This window comes from Pan troglodytes, chromosome 7 (genome assembly GCF_028858775.2).
Source record: "Pan troglodytes isolate AG18354 chromosome 7, NHGRI_mPanTro3-v2.0_pri, whole genome shotgun sequence".
Classification (NCBI taxonomy): domain Eukaryota; kingdom Metazoa; phylum Chordata; class Mammalia; order Primates; family Hominidae; genus Pan; species Pan troglodytes.
The window spans coordinates 55,610,910-55,631,792 of NC_072405.2; the positions used below are offsets into that span (position 1 = coordinate 55,610,910).

The 20,883-nt window shown below is 37.9% G+C and overlaps 1 long non-coding RNA gene across 1 annotated transcript in view; it reads left to right on the forward strand.

Annotated features, from left to right (window-relative positions):
• Positions 1 to 20,226, forward strand: part of LOC107976300 (uncharacterized) — an 81,813-nt gene extending 61,587 nt beyond the window's left edge. Inside the window, exons 3-4 of the long non-coding RNA XR_008536711.2 lie at positions 10,988 to 11,147; positions 19,601 to 20,226. This is a non-coding gene — a long non-coding RNA (uncharacterized LOC107976300). The remainder of the gene's footprint in view (positions 1 to 10,987; positions 11,148 to 19,600) is intronic.
• Positions 20,227 to 20,883: the final 657 nt, after the last annotated feature.

Here is a 20,883-nt window from a genome sequence, read left to right on the forward strand (position 1 = left end):
ACAGACCTGGTTTTGGGAAAAACCTCTGTTTTCCTCACGAAACCCCAGGAATTGAAAGCAGATAGATTCCTCACAAAATCTAAGGCTATATTTTTGGGGATGGCAAATGGCAGTTATGGGGGGCGATACTCAGCTCTTTGCATGTTTCAATCAGAGAAACATGTTCTTGGTCACCTAGAAAGTATGGAAATGTCCTCACTCCCCACTGAGAAATAAGGCTCCCATAAGGGATGGGCTGATCACAAAATGAACTAATTGGTTTTGGATTGCTCTGCACCAAATACATGGTAAGGATCATTGCACTGTCTTGTTCCATAGCATTTCTTTTTTGGGGATCCAGTATAAACTGGGACCCTAAATTTTGGGGGATCTGTTTTGCCTTTCAGCTGTGCCTGTTTATTAGGTCCTAAAAACCGCATATTTTCCTATCCCTCTTCCACAAAGGACTCCATCCTGAAGCCAGTAATCCAATTAAGACAAAACTGACAAAAACTGGCAAATGAAAAAATCTTACAACTACTGGATCTACTTCTGTCTGTATTTTTATATGTTGTGTGTGATGTTTATAAATGAAAAAGCTCTAATTGGTTTAAAAATCAATGAGTGCTTAAATCAAATATTTTTTTCAGAAAAATAAAAACTGTTATGCCTTTTAGTTCATCTGACTTTAGTAAACTTTGGGAAATAAAGACAGTTTTAAAGTTTATTGGTAAAATAAAGGCATTTGGTCTAAATTAGGCAGGTCAGATATTAGATTTATAAAGTGCTTTAAATAAATTGCTTCTTTGACTTCTAAAATTTGTTCAACTTACCTGTTTTGGAGCCACCAGGAAAGGCCTGGGGACATGTGGAATTAGCCATGCCCCCTGGCTATGCTTGAAAGAGTCAGACTTTATCTGCACTTCTGATGTCCTAGGCTCCAGACCCAGTACATAATTAAAATCAGTTACTTGCCAGGTTTTTCAACAAAAATAAAAATTGCTAAGAGTTAACACTGTAACATGTAATTGAGACTACTGAAAAAGGTTTTACATGGAAGCTGTGTGAGCAAAGTGAAATGTGCTTTTAGTAAAAGATTATAAGAAGGCATTGGAATGTAAATTTTTGCCTAGTTTAGAGGGTTAAAGGATTGTTTTAATTTAGATAGGATAAAGCTAAAGGTTTGAACAAGTTGTGGAAGGTTTCTGAAAAATTAATCTTGTAAAAGAAACTGTGTGTGTGAACATATTGGCTAAATTTAAAGTAGCATTATTCAGTTTTTCCATAAATTGAACATTGGAATAAAAGCACAAAAGGGTTTTATTAGAGCACTGAACTGCTTTTTAATACAAATTTGTAAAAGGTTATCAAAAGTTTATGAGAATCTCACCTTATGGTCAAAATGATAAAGACTGAATTTGTCTATAAGGTTTTATTAAAAATTGGGGTTGACATTAATAGTACATTAATGCAAAGATGAAATTTGGCATTCTCTCTTGAATAAGATTTTCATGTAATATTACAGGATAATAAAAGTTTTGTTTCCCCTCCAAATAAACTACAGAAAAAGAAGAGAAAGACACAGATTGTTTGAAAAGCTAAGTCTTCTATCAATGAGTCAAATTTTTGCCTTTAAAAATTTTTTGAGTTATTTTGGCTAAATGACTTATTGTGACCTCGAATTCCATTTTATAATATCAAGTGTTTTAAACCTTTAATATATTTGATAGCCTTCCCAAAATCAAATTTCAGCTTCAAAATTAAGTCTTTTTTGACTTCTAACTTTGGGATGCTACAGAGGCCCCTGAAGCATCCAAAAGATGGGTAAACAGAATTATTTGACATGTTAAGTTACATGGGAATCACTGTCAAAATAAGAAATGTCTAACCTTCTTCAGGTTATATTCTAATGAATGTTAACATATGTTACAACATTGTGTGGGATTTCTAAAATTCTAATATGTCTAAATACATGCTATCAATCATAATTACAGTTATAATAAATTGTAGACCACAGAAATAACCAAATTTACTTGTCAATTGTGTAACTATGACTATTTAAAGTCATTTCCACAGTTAACTGCTTAATACTGATGCAGTTTCTGAAAATTTCACAAGCACAAAATATCCTAGAATATGGTGTCTTTTAGGTTCCTGAAAGGATGGGAAGGACCACGAAAAGAGCTCTTGAATACAGGTTTCTGGAAACTTTAGAATCATATCATTTGGATGTGTAAGAATTCCTGAAACTTGGCAAAATGTGGTGGCTCACACCTGTAATCCCAGCTCTTTGGGAGGCCGAGGCAGGCAGATCACAAGGTCAGGAGTTTGGGACCAGCCTGGCCAACATGGTGAAACTCTGTCTCTACTAAAAATACCAAAAAAAAAAAAAAAAAAAATTAGCCAGGTGTGGTGGCAGGGACCTGTAATCCCAACTACTTGAGAGGCTGAGGCAGGAAAATCGCTTGGAGGTTGCAGTGAGCCAAGACTGTGCCACTGCACTCCAGCCTGGGCAACAGAGCGAGACTCCATCTCAAAAAAAAAAAAAAAAAAAGAATTCTTGTAACTTTAATGAAAAGACTTACTTGTTTTTAAAACTCCTACTCACAAAGAACAAAAATTAATTGAATAACAAGAAAACACTTTGTCAGAACTTCATGCTAAATAAGCCAATACTGAAATTGTTTAGATATACAATTCAATGAATTCCATGTTCTAAGTCAAATTACCTATGAAAACCCATCTGTTATTAGTGCTATGAACCTAAATTGGAGAAACAACTGGTATTCAAGAGGGCATAAGTTCAATGTTAAGCATGGACTCATGGAGAACAGGACAGCTGCCTTGTCCTTCCTGAGTCCGTCCATAAAACTTTCATTATTAAAATTTCTGCATTCCATGACTCATCATAGAAAAGATAAAATAATCCAAGTTAAATATATATTGGCGTGGTGAATTCTAAATTGCTAAAATAGTTTATGACCAATGTTTGTTTGTCAAACTCATATTCCTGGAAAGACAATCAAAGCTTCAGATACATTCCACTACCTGATAGGCCATTTCAACATTTATAAAGGGATTTCATTGAATTATCATTTTCAATGCATGTTTTCTGGTTGTATAAAATCTGTCCCATGAAAAAGACCTGATGTTATAACAGTAGATTATTATGTCACACTGTATTTTCACCACATAAAAGAAAGCTTTTTATGATTCACTGCCTGAGAATAATCAACACCCCTTCACAATCTGGAGCCTGAAGATTGGATCTTCTGAGAACATCAGAGAAAGACTGCCTTTAACATCCACACTGCAGCAAAGCACCACAAAGAAGGGTCCCTCCACAGTCTTGGAACTGTACACCCACTGGAACCCTTAAAGTAAAGCTAACCAGAGAAGTTTCTCCCAGAAGATGGCATACTTGATGTGAACACCTTTTCCCAAGATCACAGATCAAGACTTTTCTATCATGAGACTCTGAATATTTTTTCCCTTGCTAATGCCTCTATAAACAATAGACATGAAAAGGGGGGTCTGTTGTGCACACTCATGGGGTATACTTTTATCTGTGAAAGATTTTGTAGCCAGTCTTATATATATATAAAACCTTAAACCTTGGGAGCTTGTTTGGAGGTTCTAGCAGAGGACTGCAGCTACTCATATACCCTTGACCAAAAAATGGTCCTCCTATGCAGCTTCAAAAGGGATGCACATGGAGTAGTGAGAGAGGAAGGGGACACCTGCCTAGCTAGCCAAATCAGCCAAACCAAACCTGGAGATCAATGAGGTAAGAGATGTCAGAGCCATATCGCCCTCACATCTGGATAACTTTATACCTTGATGGATGGAAGATGAAGGCCAAATGTGAGAAATTTTAATGGTACATATGTTGCCTCATAATCAGTTGGAAACAGACATTTATTCACTCCTCTTAACCTACATCATGGGTTAAAGAGAACATTGCCAGGAAGCCTTCACTCCTTTGTTAGGTCCTATTTTTCCCATGGTTTAAAGTAAAAGAGGCAATGATTTCAAATGTATCCCTCATGATAGGTTCTATAGCACATTCTACTGTAAAGGCTAAAGTTACAAAACAGACTTTAAATTCCCTTGGGAAAGCTATGCTAAATAATAGAATTGCTCTAGATTACTTACTGGCTAAACAGAGAAGTAACTGTGCAGCTGCTGGCATGTGTGGCCTATGAAGAAATACATCACAATAGGTATTATATTCAGTTGTCGGACATTAATGAAGAGACTGCTTACTTAAGTGAGCAAACTCTTTAGCTCATTCTTTGGATTTTAGGTGGTTTGGTTTATGAGGACCTTAAGTAACTAACTACTCCAAACTCTTGTTATTATCTTTCTGATACACTATAGTCTCCCTGGCACACTGTATTCTCCTTAAAATTTTAAATGCTTCCATGCAGCCATCTCTATAATGTCAAATGGTCTCTCTTCAACTGGAATGACAAGAGCTGAAAAAAGTGTGTGACCATGAGGACACTGTAACCTATAAGTAACATGCTGAGACCAGAAACCCAAAGTGATGGTAACTGAGAGTAGCACTAAGACCCTAAGTTTTGGCCACAGTGTCAATCACCTAAGTGAGAACCTGACCAAAATGGGGGAATTTTTTAAAAAAATTATGAGAGGCTATTGTTTTGGACTGAGTTCATGCATTATGCCCCAACAGACCAGATTGAACCAAACCAAAATTGAATCACTCATGCTAAATATGACATAATCAAACTAAAACTTTAAGGAAAAACACACATCCTAGAACAGACTAGGTTTTGTTTTTTGTTTTTGTTTTTGTTTTTTCCTCCTATAAAAAGGATGTTCCAGCATAAGAAGGTACCCTCTACTCTAACCCTTACAAAAAAATCAAATAATCTGAAGTCCCTGTTTCCACCTTACAAAACCCACTGTTCTACTACTTCCCAATGGGTTTCAAGACCAAATAAGTACACACACAATAGTAATAGGAACATCAATGACTAAAATATGACCAATCTCTCAAAATTGAGAAGATGACCAAAAGAGGGAAACTGTTAAAGTTTAGCCTAAAGCTTCCTCCTTACAAATGTTAAGTTTGGCCTAAAGGTTAAGGTCAAAGGTTTCCCTGTACTTGAACTATAACAAGTAAAAGTATAAACAGACTACACCCTACATTTGTGCCAATCACTGAGATTAGGCCAATCAAATGTAGACAACTGTTCAAATCATGTTCAAATAAGGCAAACATTGAGCTGTAACCAATCCAGCTGTTTCTGTACCTAACTTCAATTTTCTGTATATCACTTTCCTTTTTCTGTCCATAAACATTCTTCCACCATGTGGCTGCACTGAGCCTGAGTCTACTCTGGCTCAGGAGGCAGACCAATTAGCAAATCATTCATTGCTCCAGTAAATTTTTAAGTTTAATTCAGCTGAAGTTTTTCTTTTAATTTCTATGTGATGGGCTAGCATAATTTTGGTTTTAGTTACACACTGTAGTAATTAGCTATGTGAAACACAATCATATTAAGACTTTTGTTATGCCACAAAGTTTTTTGTGTGGTCTTTTTAGTAATTTATACTAAGATGGCTGATTTTAAAAGAGCTTTCTGTATTTATCTGTATAAGTTTCATAACTTGGAGCATTCTACCCATTAGACTTTGTCACTAAGTACCTTAATATCCCCCTCTCAGTAATTTTCTTTCAATTTTATGGAGAGTAGAAAATTCTTTATAGTTGGGATGGATGGAAAGAACCCAGGAGGCAGTTTCTCATTTTGTCAGCTGTTTAGGCATGGGCACCTGTCCTTTATTTGAAGAAGCTAAACTAATTTTATCCCTCAAAACTGGTCCTTAAAGTCCCATATGCTCAACTTTTCTACAAGAGTACTTGCACGTTTGAGAAAAGGTGTTTATATAGTTTTAGCAATGGGACATTAGCAATAAAAATGGATTGGGCCCAGTGGGATTTATAATAGTTTTAAATTTTGGAGATACAACGTAGAGAAAGGTAATTTTTGTTGTTTTACCCAATTTTATAAGCTATATATATATTTGACTTTTTTTTTGACAGTTTCACTCTGTCACTCAGGCTGGAGTGAAGTGGGATGATCTCAGCTCCCTGGAACTTCCGCCTCCCAGGTTCAAGTAATCCTCCTACCTCTCATCCCAAAAGCTAGGACTACAGGCACATGCCACCACATCCAGCTAATTTTTGTATTTTTAGTAGAGACAGGATTTCACCACATTGACCAGGCTGGCCTCGAACTCCTACCTCAAGTAGTCTACCTGTCTTGGCCTCCCAAAGCTGGGATTACAGATGTGAGCCACCGTGCCTGGCCCAGAATTCAAAATATTTAAACACAAAGGACATAAGCCCTGCTAGCTCTGACAATGACAGAAAAAGAACTCACAGGTAGCTAAACATTTAAATTATCTAGTATTAAGGCATAGAACAAATTATATTAAGATAGAGAAAAAATAATTTAGTATTTATGTGTTTATATACAGGCCTAGCCCAGTATCACTTGAAAGCATTTTTGTTTTTTGTTTTTTGTTTTGAGACAGAGTCTCACTTTGTCACCCAGGCTGGAGTGCAATGGCACCATCTCCACTCACTGCAGCCTCGACCTCCTGGGCTAAAGCAATCCTACTGCCTTGGCCCCCCAAGTAGCTGGGACTACAGGTACATGCCAACAAACCAAATTACTTTGAACTATTTGCAGAGAAGGGGTATTGCCATATTGCCCACAGGCTGATTTTGAACTCCTGAGCTCAAGCGATCCACTTGCCTTGGTCTCCCAAAGTGCTGAAATTACAGGTGTGAACCACCATGCCCGGCCTAGTTTATTTATATTTTTAATTTAAAAAAACATTCTGACTGCATCCTCTCCCTCTTACACTCCCAGAGGAAGTGAAGAATTATCATCAATGGCAAATGGCAGTTGCAGAAAAGCAACACCAAAAGCTGCACACATACACCCTCCCAAGACTAAACCAGGAAGATGTCGAATCCCTGAATAGACCAATAACAAATTCTGAAATGGAGGCAGTAATAGCCTACCAACCAAAAAAAGCCCAGGACCAGACAGATTGACAGCTGAATTCTACCAGAGGTACAAAGAGGAGCTGGTATCATTCCTTCTGAAACTATTCCAAACAATAGAAAAAGAGGAACTCCTCCCTAACTCATTTTATGAGACCAGCATTATCCTGATACCAAAACCTGGCAGATACGCAACAAAAAAAGAATTTCAGGCCAATATCCCTGATGAGCATCGATGTGAAAATCCTCAATAAAATACTGGCAAACGAAATCCAGCAATATATCAAAAAGCTTATCTACCACGATCAAGTTTGCTTCATCCCTGATATGCAAGGCTGGTTCAACATATGTAAATCAATAAATGTAATCCATCTTATAAACAGAACCAATGACAAAAACCACATGATTTTCTCAATAGATGCAAAAAAGGCCTTCAATAAAATTCAACATCCCTTCATGCTAAAAACTCTCAATAAACTAGGTATTGATGGAACCTATCTCAAAATAATAAGAGCTATTTATAACAAACCCACAGCCAATATCATACCGAATGGGCAAAAGCTAGAAGCATTCCCTTTGAAAACCGACACAAGAAAATGATGTCCTCTCTCACCACTCCTATTCAACATAGTATTGGAAGTCCTGGCTAGGGCAATCAGGCAAGAGAAAGAAATAAAGAGTATTCAAATAGGAAAAGAGGATGTAAAATTGTCTCTGTTTGCAGATGACATGATTGTATATTTAGAAAAACCCATCGTCTCAGCTCAGAATCTCCTTAAGCTGATAAGCAACTTTAACAAAGCCTCACGATACAAAATCAATGTGCAAAAATCACAGGCATTCCTATACACCAATAATAGATAAACAGAGAGCCAAATCATGAATGAACTCCCATTCACAATTGCTACAAAGAGAATAAAATACCTAGGATTACAACTTACAAATAATGGGAAGGACCTCTTCAAGGAGAACTACAACCCACTGCTCAAGGAAATAAAAGAGGACACAAACAAACAGAAAAACATTTCATGTTCATGCATAAAAAGAATCAATATTGTGAAAATGGCAATACTGCCCAAAGTAATTTATATATTCAATGCAATCCCCATCAAGCTACTATTGACTTTCTTCACAGAATTACAAAAACCACTTTAAATTTCATATGAAACCAAAAAATAGCCCATATAGCCAAGACAATCCTAAGCAAAAAGAACAAAGCTGGAGACATCACGCTACCTGACTTCAAACTATACTACAAGGCTACAGCAACAAAAACACCATGGTACTGGTACCAAAATAGATATATAGACCAATGGAACAGAACAGGGGCCTCAGAAATAATGCCAAACATCTACAAATCATCTGATCATTGAAAAACCTGACAAAAACAGTCAATGGGGAGAGGATTTCCTATTTAATAAATAGTGCTGGGGAAACTGGCTAGCCATATGCAGAAAACTGAAACTGGATCCCTTCCTTACACCTAATACAAAAATTAACTCAAGATGGATTAAAGACTTAATAAGACCTAAAACCATAAAAACCCTAGAAGAAAACCTAGGTAATACCATTCAGGACACAGGCATGGGCAAAGACTTCATGACTAAAACACCAAAAGCAATGGCAACAAAAGCCAAAATTTACAAATGGGCTCAACTAAAAAGCTGCCACGAAGCAAAAGAAACTATCAGACTGAACAGGCAACCTACAGAATGGGAGAAAAATTTTGCAATTTATCCATCTGATAAAGTGCTAATATCCAGAATCTATAAAGAACTTAAACAAATTTACAATTTAAAAAAACCATCAATAAGTGGGTGAAGGATATGAACAGACACTTCTCAAAAGAAGACATTTATGCAGCCAACAAATATATGAAAAAAAGCTCATCATCACTGGTCATTAGAGAAATGCAAATCAAAATCGCAATGAGATACCATCTCACGTCAGTTAGAATGGTTATCATTAAAAAGTCAGAAAACAACATATGCTGGAGAGGATGTGGATAAACAGAAATGCTTTTATACTGTTGGTGGGAGTGTAAATTAGTTCAACCACTGTGGAAGACAGTGTGGTGACTCCTCAAGGATCTGGAACCAGAAATACCATTTGACCTAGCAATCCCATTACTGGGTGTGTACCCAAAAAATTATAAATAATTCTACTATAAACACACATGTACATGTATGTTTATTGCAGCACTGTTCACAATAGCAAAGACTTGGAACCAACCCAAATGCCCATCAATGATAGACTATATAAAGAAAATGTGACACACACACACCATGGAATACTATGCAGCCATAAAAAAGGATGAGTTCATGTCCTTTGCAGGGACATGGATGAAGCTGGAAACCATCATTCTCTGCAAACTAATACAGGAACAAAAAACCAAACACTGCATGTTCTCACTCATACGTGGGAGCTGAACAATAAGAATACATGGACATAGGGAGGGGAACATCGCAAACCAGGGCATCTCGAGGGGTGGGGGGTTAGAGGAGGGATAGCATTAGGAGAAATACCTAATGTAGATGACAGGTTGATGGGTGCAGCAAACCACCATGGCATTTGTATACCTATGTAACAAACCTGCAGGTTCTGCACATGTATCCCAGAACTTACAGTATAATAATAAAAAAAAAACAAAGTCCAATTTTTTAGAAAGGTTATTATGAATAATTTCCTTTCCATTCTAGCCAACAGAATTGCATACACAATTTTAAAATAAATTCTCTTTTTAATGAAGCTTATTACACAGACCAATTATAACACACTTGGACTTTCTGTTTTGTCCTAAACATACTCTTTCTTAAATAACCAGCCATTTCATTTTAGGATAAAAATCTATCATGCAAGATTCTTTTTTTTTCTTCTTCTTCTTTTTATTATACTTTAAGTTTTAGAGTACATGTGCACATTGTGCAGGTTAGTTACACATGTATACATGTGCCATGCTGGTGTGGTGCACCCACTAACTCGTCATCTAGCATTAGGTATATCTCCCAATGCTATCCCTCCCCCCTCCCCCCACCCCACCACAGTCCCCACAGTGTGATATTCCCCTTCCTGTGTCCATGTGATCTCATTGTTCAATTCCCACCTATGAGTGAGAATATGCGGTGTTTGGTTTTTTGTTCTTGTGATAGTTTACTGAGAATGAAAATTATTTTCCTTTTAATCTTTGTTAACAAAAATATCTCTTTATAACTTAACTTTCTTTAAATCTCTCTCTTAATGGTTTCCTTTATCTTGTTATATAAGAAATCTTTTAATAAACTTTGAATTGGACAATTACTTTCATTTTATTTCTTATCATTTCTTAATTTCATTTTTTCCTACAATTTTTCTTTTTTCATTGGAATACTTCTTATTTTGGCACACTTTATATGTAAAATCACAAATTAATTAAAATTTTGATTTTTTGTAATAATTTTTTGTGAAAACCTAGGAAGCAGGAAATCTTTAATTGTCACATCAGCACTTTATAAGGGTGTATAATCTTTTTTTTTTTTTCTTGAGACGGAGGTTTGCTCTGTCCCCAGGCAGGGGTGCAATGGCACAATCTCGGATCACTGCAACCTCTGCCTCCTGGGTTCAAGCACTTCTCCTGCCTTAGCCTCCTGAGTAGCTGGGAATACAGGCATGTACCACCACTCCCAGCTAATTTTTGTATTTTTAGTAGAGACGGGGTTTCACCATATTGGTAAGGTTGGTCTCAAATTCCTGACCTCATGATCTGCCTCCCAAAGTGCTGGGATCACATATGTGAGCCACCATGCCTGGACAGTGAGAAACATCTTATAATTATTTTGAAAATGCTTTTAATGATGTAATTTAAAAATTGATAATGACCCAGACATTTAATATCTATTATTCGATACAACATTAAGATTTAACTTATATGACATGTTCATTTATAAGCTTTCATTCTATTACATTTACCTAATTTCTTATTAATAGGTTTCTCTTACTGATAACTCTGGATTGAGTTGTTTCCATTAAATCAACAATATTAAATGTCTTGGGGTGGAGCCAAGATGGCCAAATAAGAACAGCTCCAGTCTACAACTCCCAGCGTGAGCGACGCAGAAGACGGGTGATTTCTGCATTTCCAGCTGAGGTACTGGGTTCATCTTACAGGGAAGTGTTGGACAGTGGGTGCAGGACAGTGGGTGCAGTGCACCAAGCATGAGCCAAAGCAGGGCGAGGCATCGCCACACCCGGGAAGCGCAAGGGGTCAGGGAATTCCCTTTCCTAGCCAAGCAAAGCTGTGACAGACGGTACCTAGAAAATCGGGTCACTCCCAGCCCAATACTGCATTTTCCAATAGTCTTAACAAACGGCACACCAGGAGATTATATCCCACTCCTGGCTCAGAGGGTCCTACGCCCACAGAGCCTCGCTCATTGCTAGCACAACAGACTGAGATCAAACTGCAAGGCGGCAGCAAGTCTGGGGGAGGGGCACCTGCCATTGCTGAGGCTTGAGTAGGTAAACAAAGCAGCCAGGAAGCTCGAACTGGGTGGAGCCCACTGCAGCTCAAGGAGGCCTGACTGCCTCTGTAGACTCCACATCTGGGGGCAGGGCATAGGGAAACAAAAGGCAGCAAAAACCTCTGCAGACTTAAATGTTCCTGTGTGACAGCTTTGAAGAGCATAGTGGTTCTCCCAGCACCCAGCTTGAGATCTGAAAATGGACAGACTGCCTCCTCAACTGGGTCCCTGACCCCTGAGAAGCCTAACTGGGAGTCACCCCCAGTAAAGGCACACTGACACCTCACACGGCCGGGTACTCCTCTGAGACAAAGCTTTCAGAGGAACGATCAGGCAGCAGCATTTGTGGTTCACCAATATCTGCTGTTCTGCAGCCGCTGCTGCTGATACCCAGGCAAACAGGGTCTGGAATGGACCTCCAGCAAACTCCAACAGACCTGCAGCTGAGGGTCCTGACTCTTAGAAGGAAAACTGACAAACAGAAAGGACATCCACACCAAAACCCCATCTGTATGTCACCATCATCGAAGACCAAAGGTAGATAAAACCACAAAGATGGGGAAAAAACAGAGCAGAAAAACTGGAAACTCTAAAAATCAGAGCACCTCTCCTCCTCCAAAGGAACGCAGCTCCTCACCAGCAATGGAACAAAGCTGGATGGAGAATGACTTTGACGAGTCAAGAGAAGACGGCTTCAGACAATCAAATTACACCGAGCTAAAGGAGGAAGTTCGAACCTATGACTAAGAACCTAAAAACACTGAAAAAAAAATTAGATGAACGGCTAACTAGAATAACCCATGCAGAGAAGTCCTTAAAGGACCAGATGGAGCTAAAACCCATGGCACGAGAACTACATGACGAATCCACAAGCCTCAGTAGCTGATTCGATCAACTGGAAGAACGGGTATCAGTGATGGAAGATCAAATGAATGAAATGAAGGGAGAAGAGAAGTTTAGAGAAAAAAGAATAAAAAGAAATGAGCAAAGCCTCCAAGAAATATGGGACTATATGAAAAGACCAAATTTACGTCTCATTGGTGTACCTGAAAGTGACGGGGAGAATGGAACCAGATTGGAAAATACTCTGCAGCATATTATCCAGGAGAACTTCCCCAATCTAGCAAGGCAGACCAACATTCAAATTCAGGAAATACAGAGAATGCCACAAAGATACTCCTTGAGAAGAGCAACTCCAAGACACATAATTGTCAGATTCACCAAAGTTGAAATGAAGGAAAAAATGTTAAGGGCAGCCACAGAGAAATGTCGGGTTACCCACAAAAGGAAGCCCATCAGTCTGACAGCTGATGTCTCGGCAAAAACTCTACAAGCCAGAAGAGAGTGGGGGCCAATATTCAACATTCTTAAAGAATAGAATTTTCAAACCAGAATTTCATATCCAGCCAAACTAAGCTTCATAAGTGAAGGAAAAATAAAATACTTTACAGACCAGCAAATGCTGAGAGATTTTGTCACCACCAGGCCTGCCCTACAAGAGCTCCTGAAGGAAGCACTAAACATGGAAAGGAACAACTGATGCCAGCCACTGCAAAAACATGCCAAATTGTAAAGACCATCGAGGCTAGGAAGAAACTGCATCAACTAACGAGCAAAATAACCAGCTAACGTCAAAATGACAGGATCAAATTCACACATAACAATATTAACCTTAATTGTAAATGGGCTAAATCCTCCAATTAAAAGACACAAGACTGGCAAATTGGATAAAGAGTCAAGACCCATCAGTGTGCTGTATTCAGGAAACCCATCTCACATGCAGAGACACACATAGGCTCAAAATAAAGGGATGCAGGAAGATCCACCAAGCAAATGGAAAACAAAAAAGGCAGGGGTTGCAATCCTAGTTTCTGATAAAACAGACTTTAAGCCAACAAAGATCAAAAGAGACAAAGAAGGTCATTACATAATGGTAAAGGGATCAATCCAACAAGAAGAGCTAACTATCCTAAATATATATGCACCCAATACAGGAGCACCCAGATTCATAAAGCAAGTCCTTAGAGACCCAGAAAGAGACTTAGACTCCCACACAATAATAATGGGAGACTTTAACACCCCACTGTCAACATTAGACAGATCAATGAGACAGAAAGTTAACAAGGATATTCAGGAATTGAACTCAGCTCTGCAACAAGCAGACCTAATAGACATCCACAGAACTCTCCACACTAAATCAATAGAATATACATTCTTTTCAGCACCAAAACACACCTATTCCAAAATTGACCACATAGTTGGAAGTAAAGCACTCCTCAGCAAATGTAAAAGAACAGAAATTATAACAAACTGTCTCTCAGACCACAGTGCAATCAAACTAGAACTCAGAATTAAGAATCTCACTCAAAACCGCTCAACTACATGGAAACTGAACAACCTGCTCCTGAATGACTACTGGGTACATAACGAAATGAAGGCAGAAATAAAGATGTTCTTTGAAACCAATGAAAACAAAGACACAACATACCAGAATCTCTGGGACACATTCAAAGCAGTGTGTAGAGGGAAATTTATAGCACTAAATGCCCACAAGAGAAAGCAGGAAAGATCTAAAACTGACACACTAACAACACAATTAAAAGAACTAGAAAAGGAAGAGCAAACACATTCAAAAGCTAGAGAAGGCAAGAAATAACAAAGATCAGAGCAAAACTGAAGGAAATAGAGACACGAAAAACCCTTCAAAACATCAATGAATCCAGGAGCTGCTTTTTGAAAAGATCAACAAAATTGATAGACTGCTAGCAAGACTAATAAAGAAGAAAAGAGAGAAGAATCAAATAGATGCAATTAAAAATTACAAAGGAGATATCACCACCGATCCCACAGAAATACAAACTACCATCAGAGAATACTATAAACACCTCTACACAAATAAACTAGAAAATCTAGAAGAAATGGATAAATTCCTCGACACATACACTCTCCCAAGACTAAACCAGGAAGAAGTTGAATCTCTGAATAGACCAATAAGAGGCTCTGAAATTGAGGCAATAATTATTAGCTTACCAAACAAAAAAAGTCCAGCGCCAGATGGATTCACAGCCAAATTCTACCACAGGTACAAGGAGGAGCTGGTACCATTCCTTCTGAAACTATTCCTATCAATAGAAACAGAGGGAATCCTCCCTAACTCATTTTATGAGGCCAGCATCATCCTGATACCAAAGCCTGGCAGAGACACAACAAAAAAAGAGAATTTCAGACCAATATCCTTGATGAACATTGATGCAAAAATCCTCCATACAATACTGGCAAACCTAATCCAGCAGCACGTCAAAAAGCTTATCCACCATGATCAAGTGGGCTTCATCCCTGGGATGCAAGGCTGGTTCAACATACACAAATCAATAAATGTAATCCAGCATATAAACAGAACCAAAGACAAAAACCACATGATTATCTCAATAGATGGAGAAAAGGCCTTTGACAAAATTCAACACCCTTCATGCTAAGAACTCTCAATAAATTAGGTATTGATGGGACGTATCTCAAAATAATAAGAACTATCTATGACAAACCCACAGCCAATATCATACTGAATGGGCAAAAATTGGAAGCATTCCCTTTGAAAACTGGCACAAGACAGGGATGCCCTCTCTCACCACTCCTATTCAACATAGTGTTGGAAGTTCTGGCCAGGGCAATTAGGCAGGAGAAGGAAATAAAGGGCAATCAACTAGGAAAAAGGAAGTCAAATTGTCCCTGTTTGCAGATGACATGATTGTGTATCTAGAAAACCCCATCATCTCAGCCCAAAGTCTCCTCAAGCTGATAAGCAACTTCAGCAAAGTCTCAGGATACAAAATCAATGTACAAAAATCACAAGCATTCTTATACACCAACAACAGACAAACAGAGAGCCAAATCATGAGTGAACTCCCATTCACAATTGTTTCAAAGAGAATAAAATACCTAGGAATCCAACTTACAAGGGATGTGAAGGACCTCTTCAAGGAGAACTACAAATCACTGCTCAATGAAATAAAAGAGGATACAAACAAATGGAAGAACATTTCATGCTCATGGGTAGGAAGAATCAATATCGTGAAAATGGCCATACTGCCCAAGGTAATTTATAGATTCAATGCCATCCCCATCAAGCTACCAATGACTTTCTTCACAGAATTGGAAAAAACTAAAGTTCATATGTAACCAAAAAAGAGTCCACATTGCCAAGTCAATCCTAAGCCGAAAGAACAAAGCTGGAGGCATCATGCTACCTGACTTCAAACTATACTACAAGACTACAGTAACCAAAACAGCATGGTACTGGTACCAAAACAGAGATATAGACCAATGGAACAGAACAGAGCCCTCAGAAATAATGCTGCATATCTACAACTATCTGATCTTTGACAAACCTGACAAAAACAAGAAATGGGGAAAGGATTCCCTCTTTAATAAATGGTGCTGGGAAAACTGGCTAGCCATATGTAGAAAGCTGAACCTGGATCCCTCCCTTACACCTTATACAAAAATTAATTCAAGATGGATTAAAGACTTAAATGTTAGACCTAAAACCATAAAAACCCTAGAAGAAAACCTAGGCAATACCATTCAGGACATAGGCATGGGCAAGGACTCCATGTCTAAAACACCAAAAGCAATGGCAACAAAAGCCAAAATTGACAAATGGGATCTAGTTAAACTGAGGAGCTTCTGCACAGCAAAAGAAACTGCCATCTGAGTGAACAGGCAACCTACAGAATGGGAGAAAATTTTCTCAACCTACTCATCTGACAAAGGGCTAATATCCAGAATCTACAATGAACTCAAACAAATTTACAAGAGAAAACAAACAACCCCATCAAAAAGTGGGCAAAGGACATGAACAGACACTTCTCAAAAGAAGACATTTATGCAGCCAAAAAACACGTGAAAAAATGCTCATCATCACTGGCCATCAGAGAAATGCAAATCAAAACCACAATGAGATACCATCTCACACCAGTTAGAATGGCAATCATTAAAAAGTCAGGAAACAACAGGTGCTGGAGAGGATGTGGAGAAATAGGAACACTTTTACACTGTTGATGGGACTGTAAACTAGTTCAACCATTGTGGAAGTCAGTGTGGCGATTCCTCAGGGATCTAGAACTAGAAATACCATTTGACCCAGCCATCCCATTACTGGGTATATACCCAAAGGACTATAAATCATGCTGCTATAAAGACACATGCACACGTATGTTTACAGTGGCACTATTCACAATAGCAAAGACTTGGAACCAACCCAAATGTCCAACAATGATAGACTGGATTAAGAAAATGTGGCACATATTCACCAGGGAATACTATGCAGCCATAAAAAAGGATGAGTTCATGTCCTTTGTGGGGACATAGATGAAACTGGAAACCATCATTCTCAGCAAACTATCGCAAGGACAAAAAACCAAACAACGCATTATCTCACTCATGGGTGGGAATTGAACAATGAGAACACATGGACACAGGAAGGGGAACATCACACACCAGGAACTGTTGTGTGGTAGGGGTAGGGGGTAGGGATAGCATTAGGAGATATACCTAATGCTAAATGACGAGTTAATGGGTGCAGCACACCAACATGGCACATGTACACATATGTAAGAAAACTGCACGTTGTGCATATGTACCCTAAAACTTAAAGTATAATAATAATAAAATTTAAAACAAAAAGTTAAAAAAAAAAAGTGTCAGGAAACAATAGGTGCTGGAGAGGATGTGGAGAATAAGGAGAACTTTTACACTGTTGGTGGGACTGTAAACTAGTTCAACCATTGTGGAAGTCAGTGTGGCGATTCCTCAGGGATCTAGAACTAGAAATACCATTTGACCCAGCCATCCCATTACTAGGTATATACCCAAAGGATTATAAATCATGCTGCTGCTATAAAGACACATGCACATGTATGTTTACTGTGGCACTATTCACAATAGCAAAGACTTGGCACCAACCCAAATGTCCAACAATGATAGACTGGATTAAGAAAATGTGGCACATATACACCATGGAATACTATGCAGCCATAAAAAGGATGAGTTTATGTCCTTTGTAGGGACATGGATGAAGCTGGAAACCATCATTCTCAGCAAACTATCGCAAGGACAAAAAACCAAACAGCACATGTTCTCACTCATAGGTGGGAATTGAACAATGAGAACACATGGGCACAGGAAGGGAACATCACACACCAGGGCCTGTTGTGGGGTGGGGGGAGGGGGAAGGGATAGCATTAGGAGATATACCTAATGTTAAATGATAAGTTAATGGGTGCAGCACAGCAACATGGCACATGTATACATATGTAAGTAACCTGCACATTGTGCACATGTACCCTAAAACTTAAAGTATAATAAAAAATATATATTAAATGCCTTACTTATCAAAAATTACATGAACAAAAATCATTGTTTTCTGCTGGGTTTATAATTTATAACTTTTGTGCCAAATTTTGACATCTTATAGTCGCTGAGATGAATACAAAACCACTTGACAAGAAAATTTAAAAAAAGAAAAACGAAAAAAACTACTTGACCAATACATCTAAACCACAATGTATGCTGACAATTGTGAAGACATTTTGAATTTTCTTTTTACCAATGAATTTAAAGCCAGCTTATAGGTTAAAATTCTACTTTAGTCACATGAACTTGAAAAAGTACTTGGGTATAAGTTTCTAATCTTCTGATAAAATATTTAAGAACTTTTTAAAAGCCAATTAGAGCCCTTTTATATATTTTTGATACTCAAACATTATATACATTTGTCATATAAACATTTAGACATATAGACACACAGAAGTAGATCTTAGGGATTCATAAGATTTTTCATTTACTGGCTTTAGGGTGGAGCTTTTTAAGAAACAGGGCCAAGGAATCATGCAGTTTCTAGGGCCTAACATGCAGGCAGAGCTGTAAGGCAGAACAGATATCTAAAAATCAAGGACTACATTTTTACAGAAAATCCTCAGGACCTCAAAAGAGGAAAACATTATGAGATGAGACAATGCCATGTTTTTACCATGCATTTCACTACAAGTACATTTCCCCTGAGGTTGGTGGCCAACAAAAGCCAATTAGCCCATTCAATAATCAGCTCATATCCCATGGCAGTCTCACTATTCAGTAGGGGGTTGGGATGTTTCCATACCTTCCAGGTGGCCAAAGGCATACTATCTCTTCCAATAAGCTGCCCTAAAAATATATCTCTTACCTAGCTATTACACACACCAAAGTCAAAAACTTTCCCATTGTGCAAAGTGATTTTTGACACCCTCAAAAGCCATTACGATCCAGCAATGCAATTTAAAAAGTGAGCAGTTTAATATCTGCAAAAAACTTGTCTGTTTACAACTCATGGGATTTGATAAACAAAAATAGTGGTTCCTCCCAAAAAGAAGTCTGGTGCCTTCTTTTGTAAGCAATCAGGCTATCAGAAATTATTTTAGATCTTTTATGTGGGCATCAAGGGTGGCAAGAGAAAAAAGGGACAGACATAAGTAAAATGGAGAGATATAATTCAGTTGAATGAGAAGAAAAACAAATATTTTTCAAAAAACAAGATCCACAGAAAGGCCTTTTAGATACACACACACACAAATATATGTATATATAATAGAAAAATAATGATATATAAACACATATTTCTAACATACATATGTGTATTTGTTCATATATAAATATATGTATATATTTAGAACATATATGTAATTATGTTTAAATATAATTATATACATATTAGAAATTTGCTTTTAATTAAGTTGACTTCTAATCATGGAGCTCTTAAAAAAAATCCTTTTAAATATTTTACTACCATATCATAGCTAGGACAAACTGCTGGTATTTTTAAAGTAACACAAATACCAAACCAGAAAGAACTAGACTTAGGAACCAAACTCAGGTTGCTGTGGTGAACAGGGCAGAATCTTAGCATTGGGTGGCCACCACTGCTCTTTCAGTTTGGCCTTGGCTAGCAAAAGATGGCCTTGTTACATAGACGAAACCTCATAGGTTAAAAAAAAAAAAAGTTTTAAAAAGTCCTTTCTGCTAACTGGATTTTTTTTTCTTTTTGCAGCTACCGGAGTTTTAGCCAATTCAAATGCCTTGTTCCCCACAATTTGGAACATTCCTTTGGATGTGACCAAGTCAGGAAAAGATGGTCATACTTCATGGGAGAAATGTGAAACAACAACAAAATCCCAAACATAAACAAAAACAGTTAAGCAAAACAAACAAATTCATATGAATACCAAGTGTTCTAACAGTAAGGAGAAATTAAAACCAGCTGGTTGGTAATCTTAACTTTTAGTCATTAAGGAACATTTTTAAGACAAAACTCTAATTCAGCTACTTACCTGGAAATAAAGCTCAGGCTGATGATCGCTCTCTACCATCATAGAGAGGCAGGAAAAAACTCACACTCACCTTCTCTGTCAGAAGCAAGTTGAAACTCAAGAAAGAAGGTGCCTGCTCTCCATCATCATGGAAGCAGGAAAACTTGCCTTCCTTGTTGGAAATGAGTAAAACTTCAGAAAAGGAGTTGTACAGCAAAATAACTTCAAATAGCAACCAAATTTTGGGAGATCAGGGACTCTCTGGAGGGGAGAAGCTCCCCAAGCTCCACAAATTAGCCTATTGGCTTGAGAAATAAAGATAACCCAGGTTGGTATCAAGCAAAAATAAAAGATTTATCAAAGGTCAGGGCCATCTTTGTAATGTCCTTCTCTGCCTTTTTTTTTATCTTTATTGGTATAAAGTTTTTTTTGTCAGGATAGGATTGCAACACCTGCTTTCTCCTGTTTTCCATTTGCTTGAAAGATTTTTCTCCATTCCTTTATTTTGAGCCTATGTGTGGCATCGCATGTGTGATGGGTCTCTTGAAAACAGAATACTCAAATGGGTCTTGGTTCTTTATCCAGCTTGCCCCTCTGTGTCTTTCATTTGGAGCATTTAGCCCATTTACATTTAAGGTTAGTAATGATATGTGTGGATTTCATCCTGTCGTCATGCTGTTGGCTGCTTATTCTGCAGACTTGTCTGTGGTTTTTAGCATCACTGGTCTGTGTACTTCAGTGTGTTTTTGTAGTGGCTGGTGATAGTCTTTCCTTTCTGTAGTTAGTGCTTCCTTCAGGAGCTGTTTTAAGGCATGTCTGGTGGTAATGAATTCCCTCAGCATTTGCTTCTCTGAAAAGGATCCTATTTCTTCATTTATGAAGCTTAGTTTGGCTGGACATGAAATTCTGGGTTGAAACTTCTTTTAATAAGTTCAATATTGGGCCCTACAATCTCTTCTGGCTTGTAGGGTTTGAGCTGAGAAGTCTGCTGTAAGTCTGTTGGGATTCCCTTTGTAGGTGACCT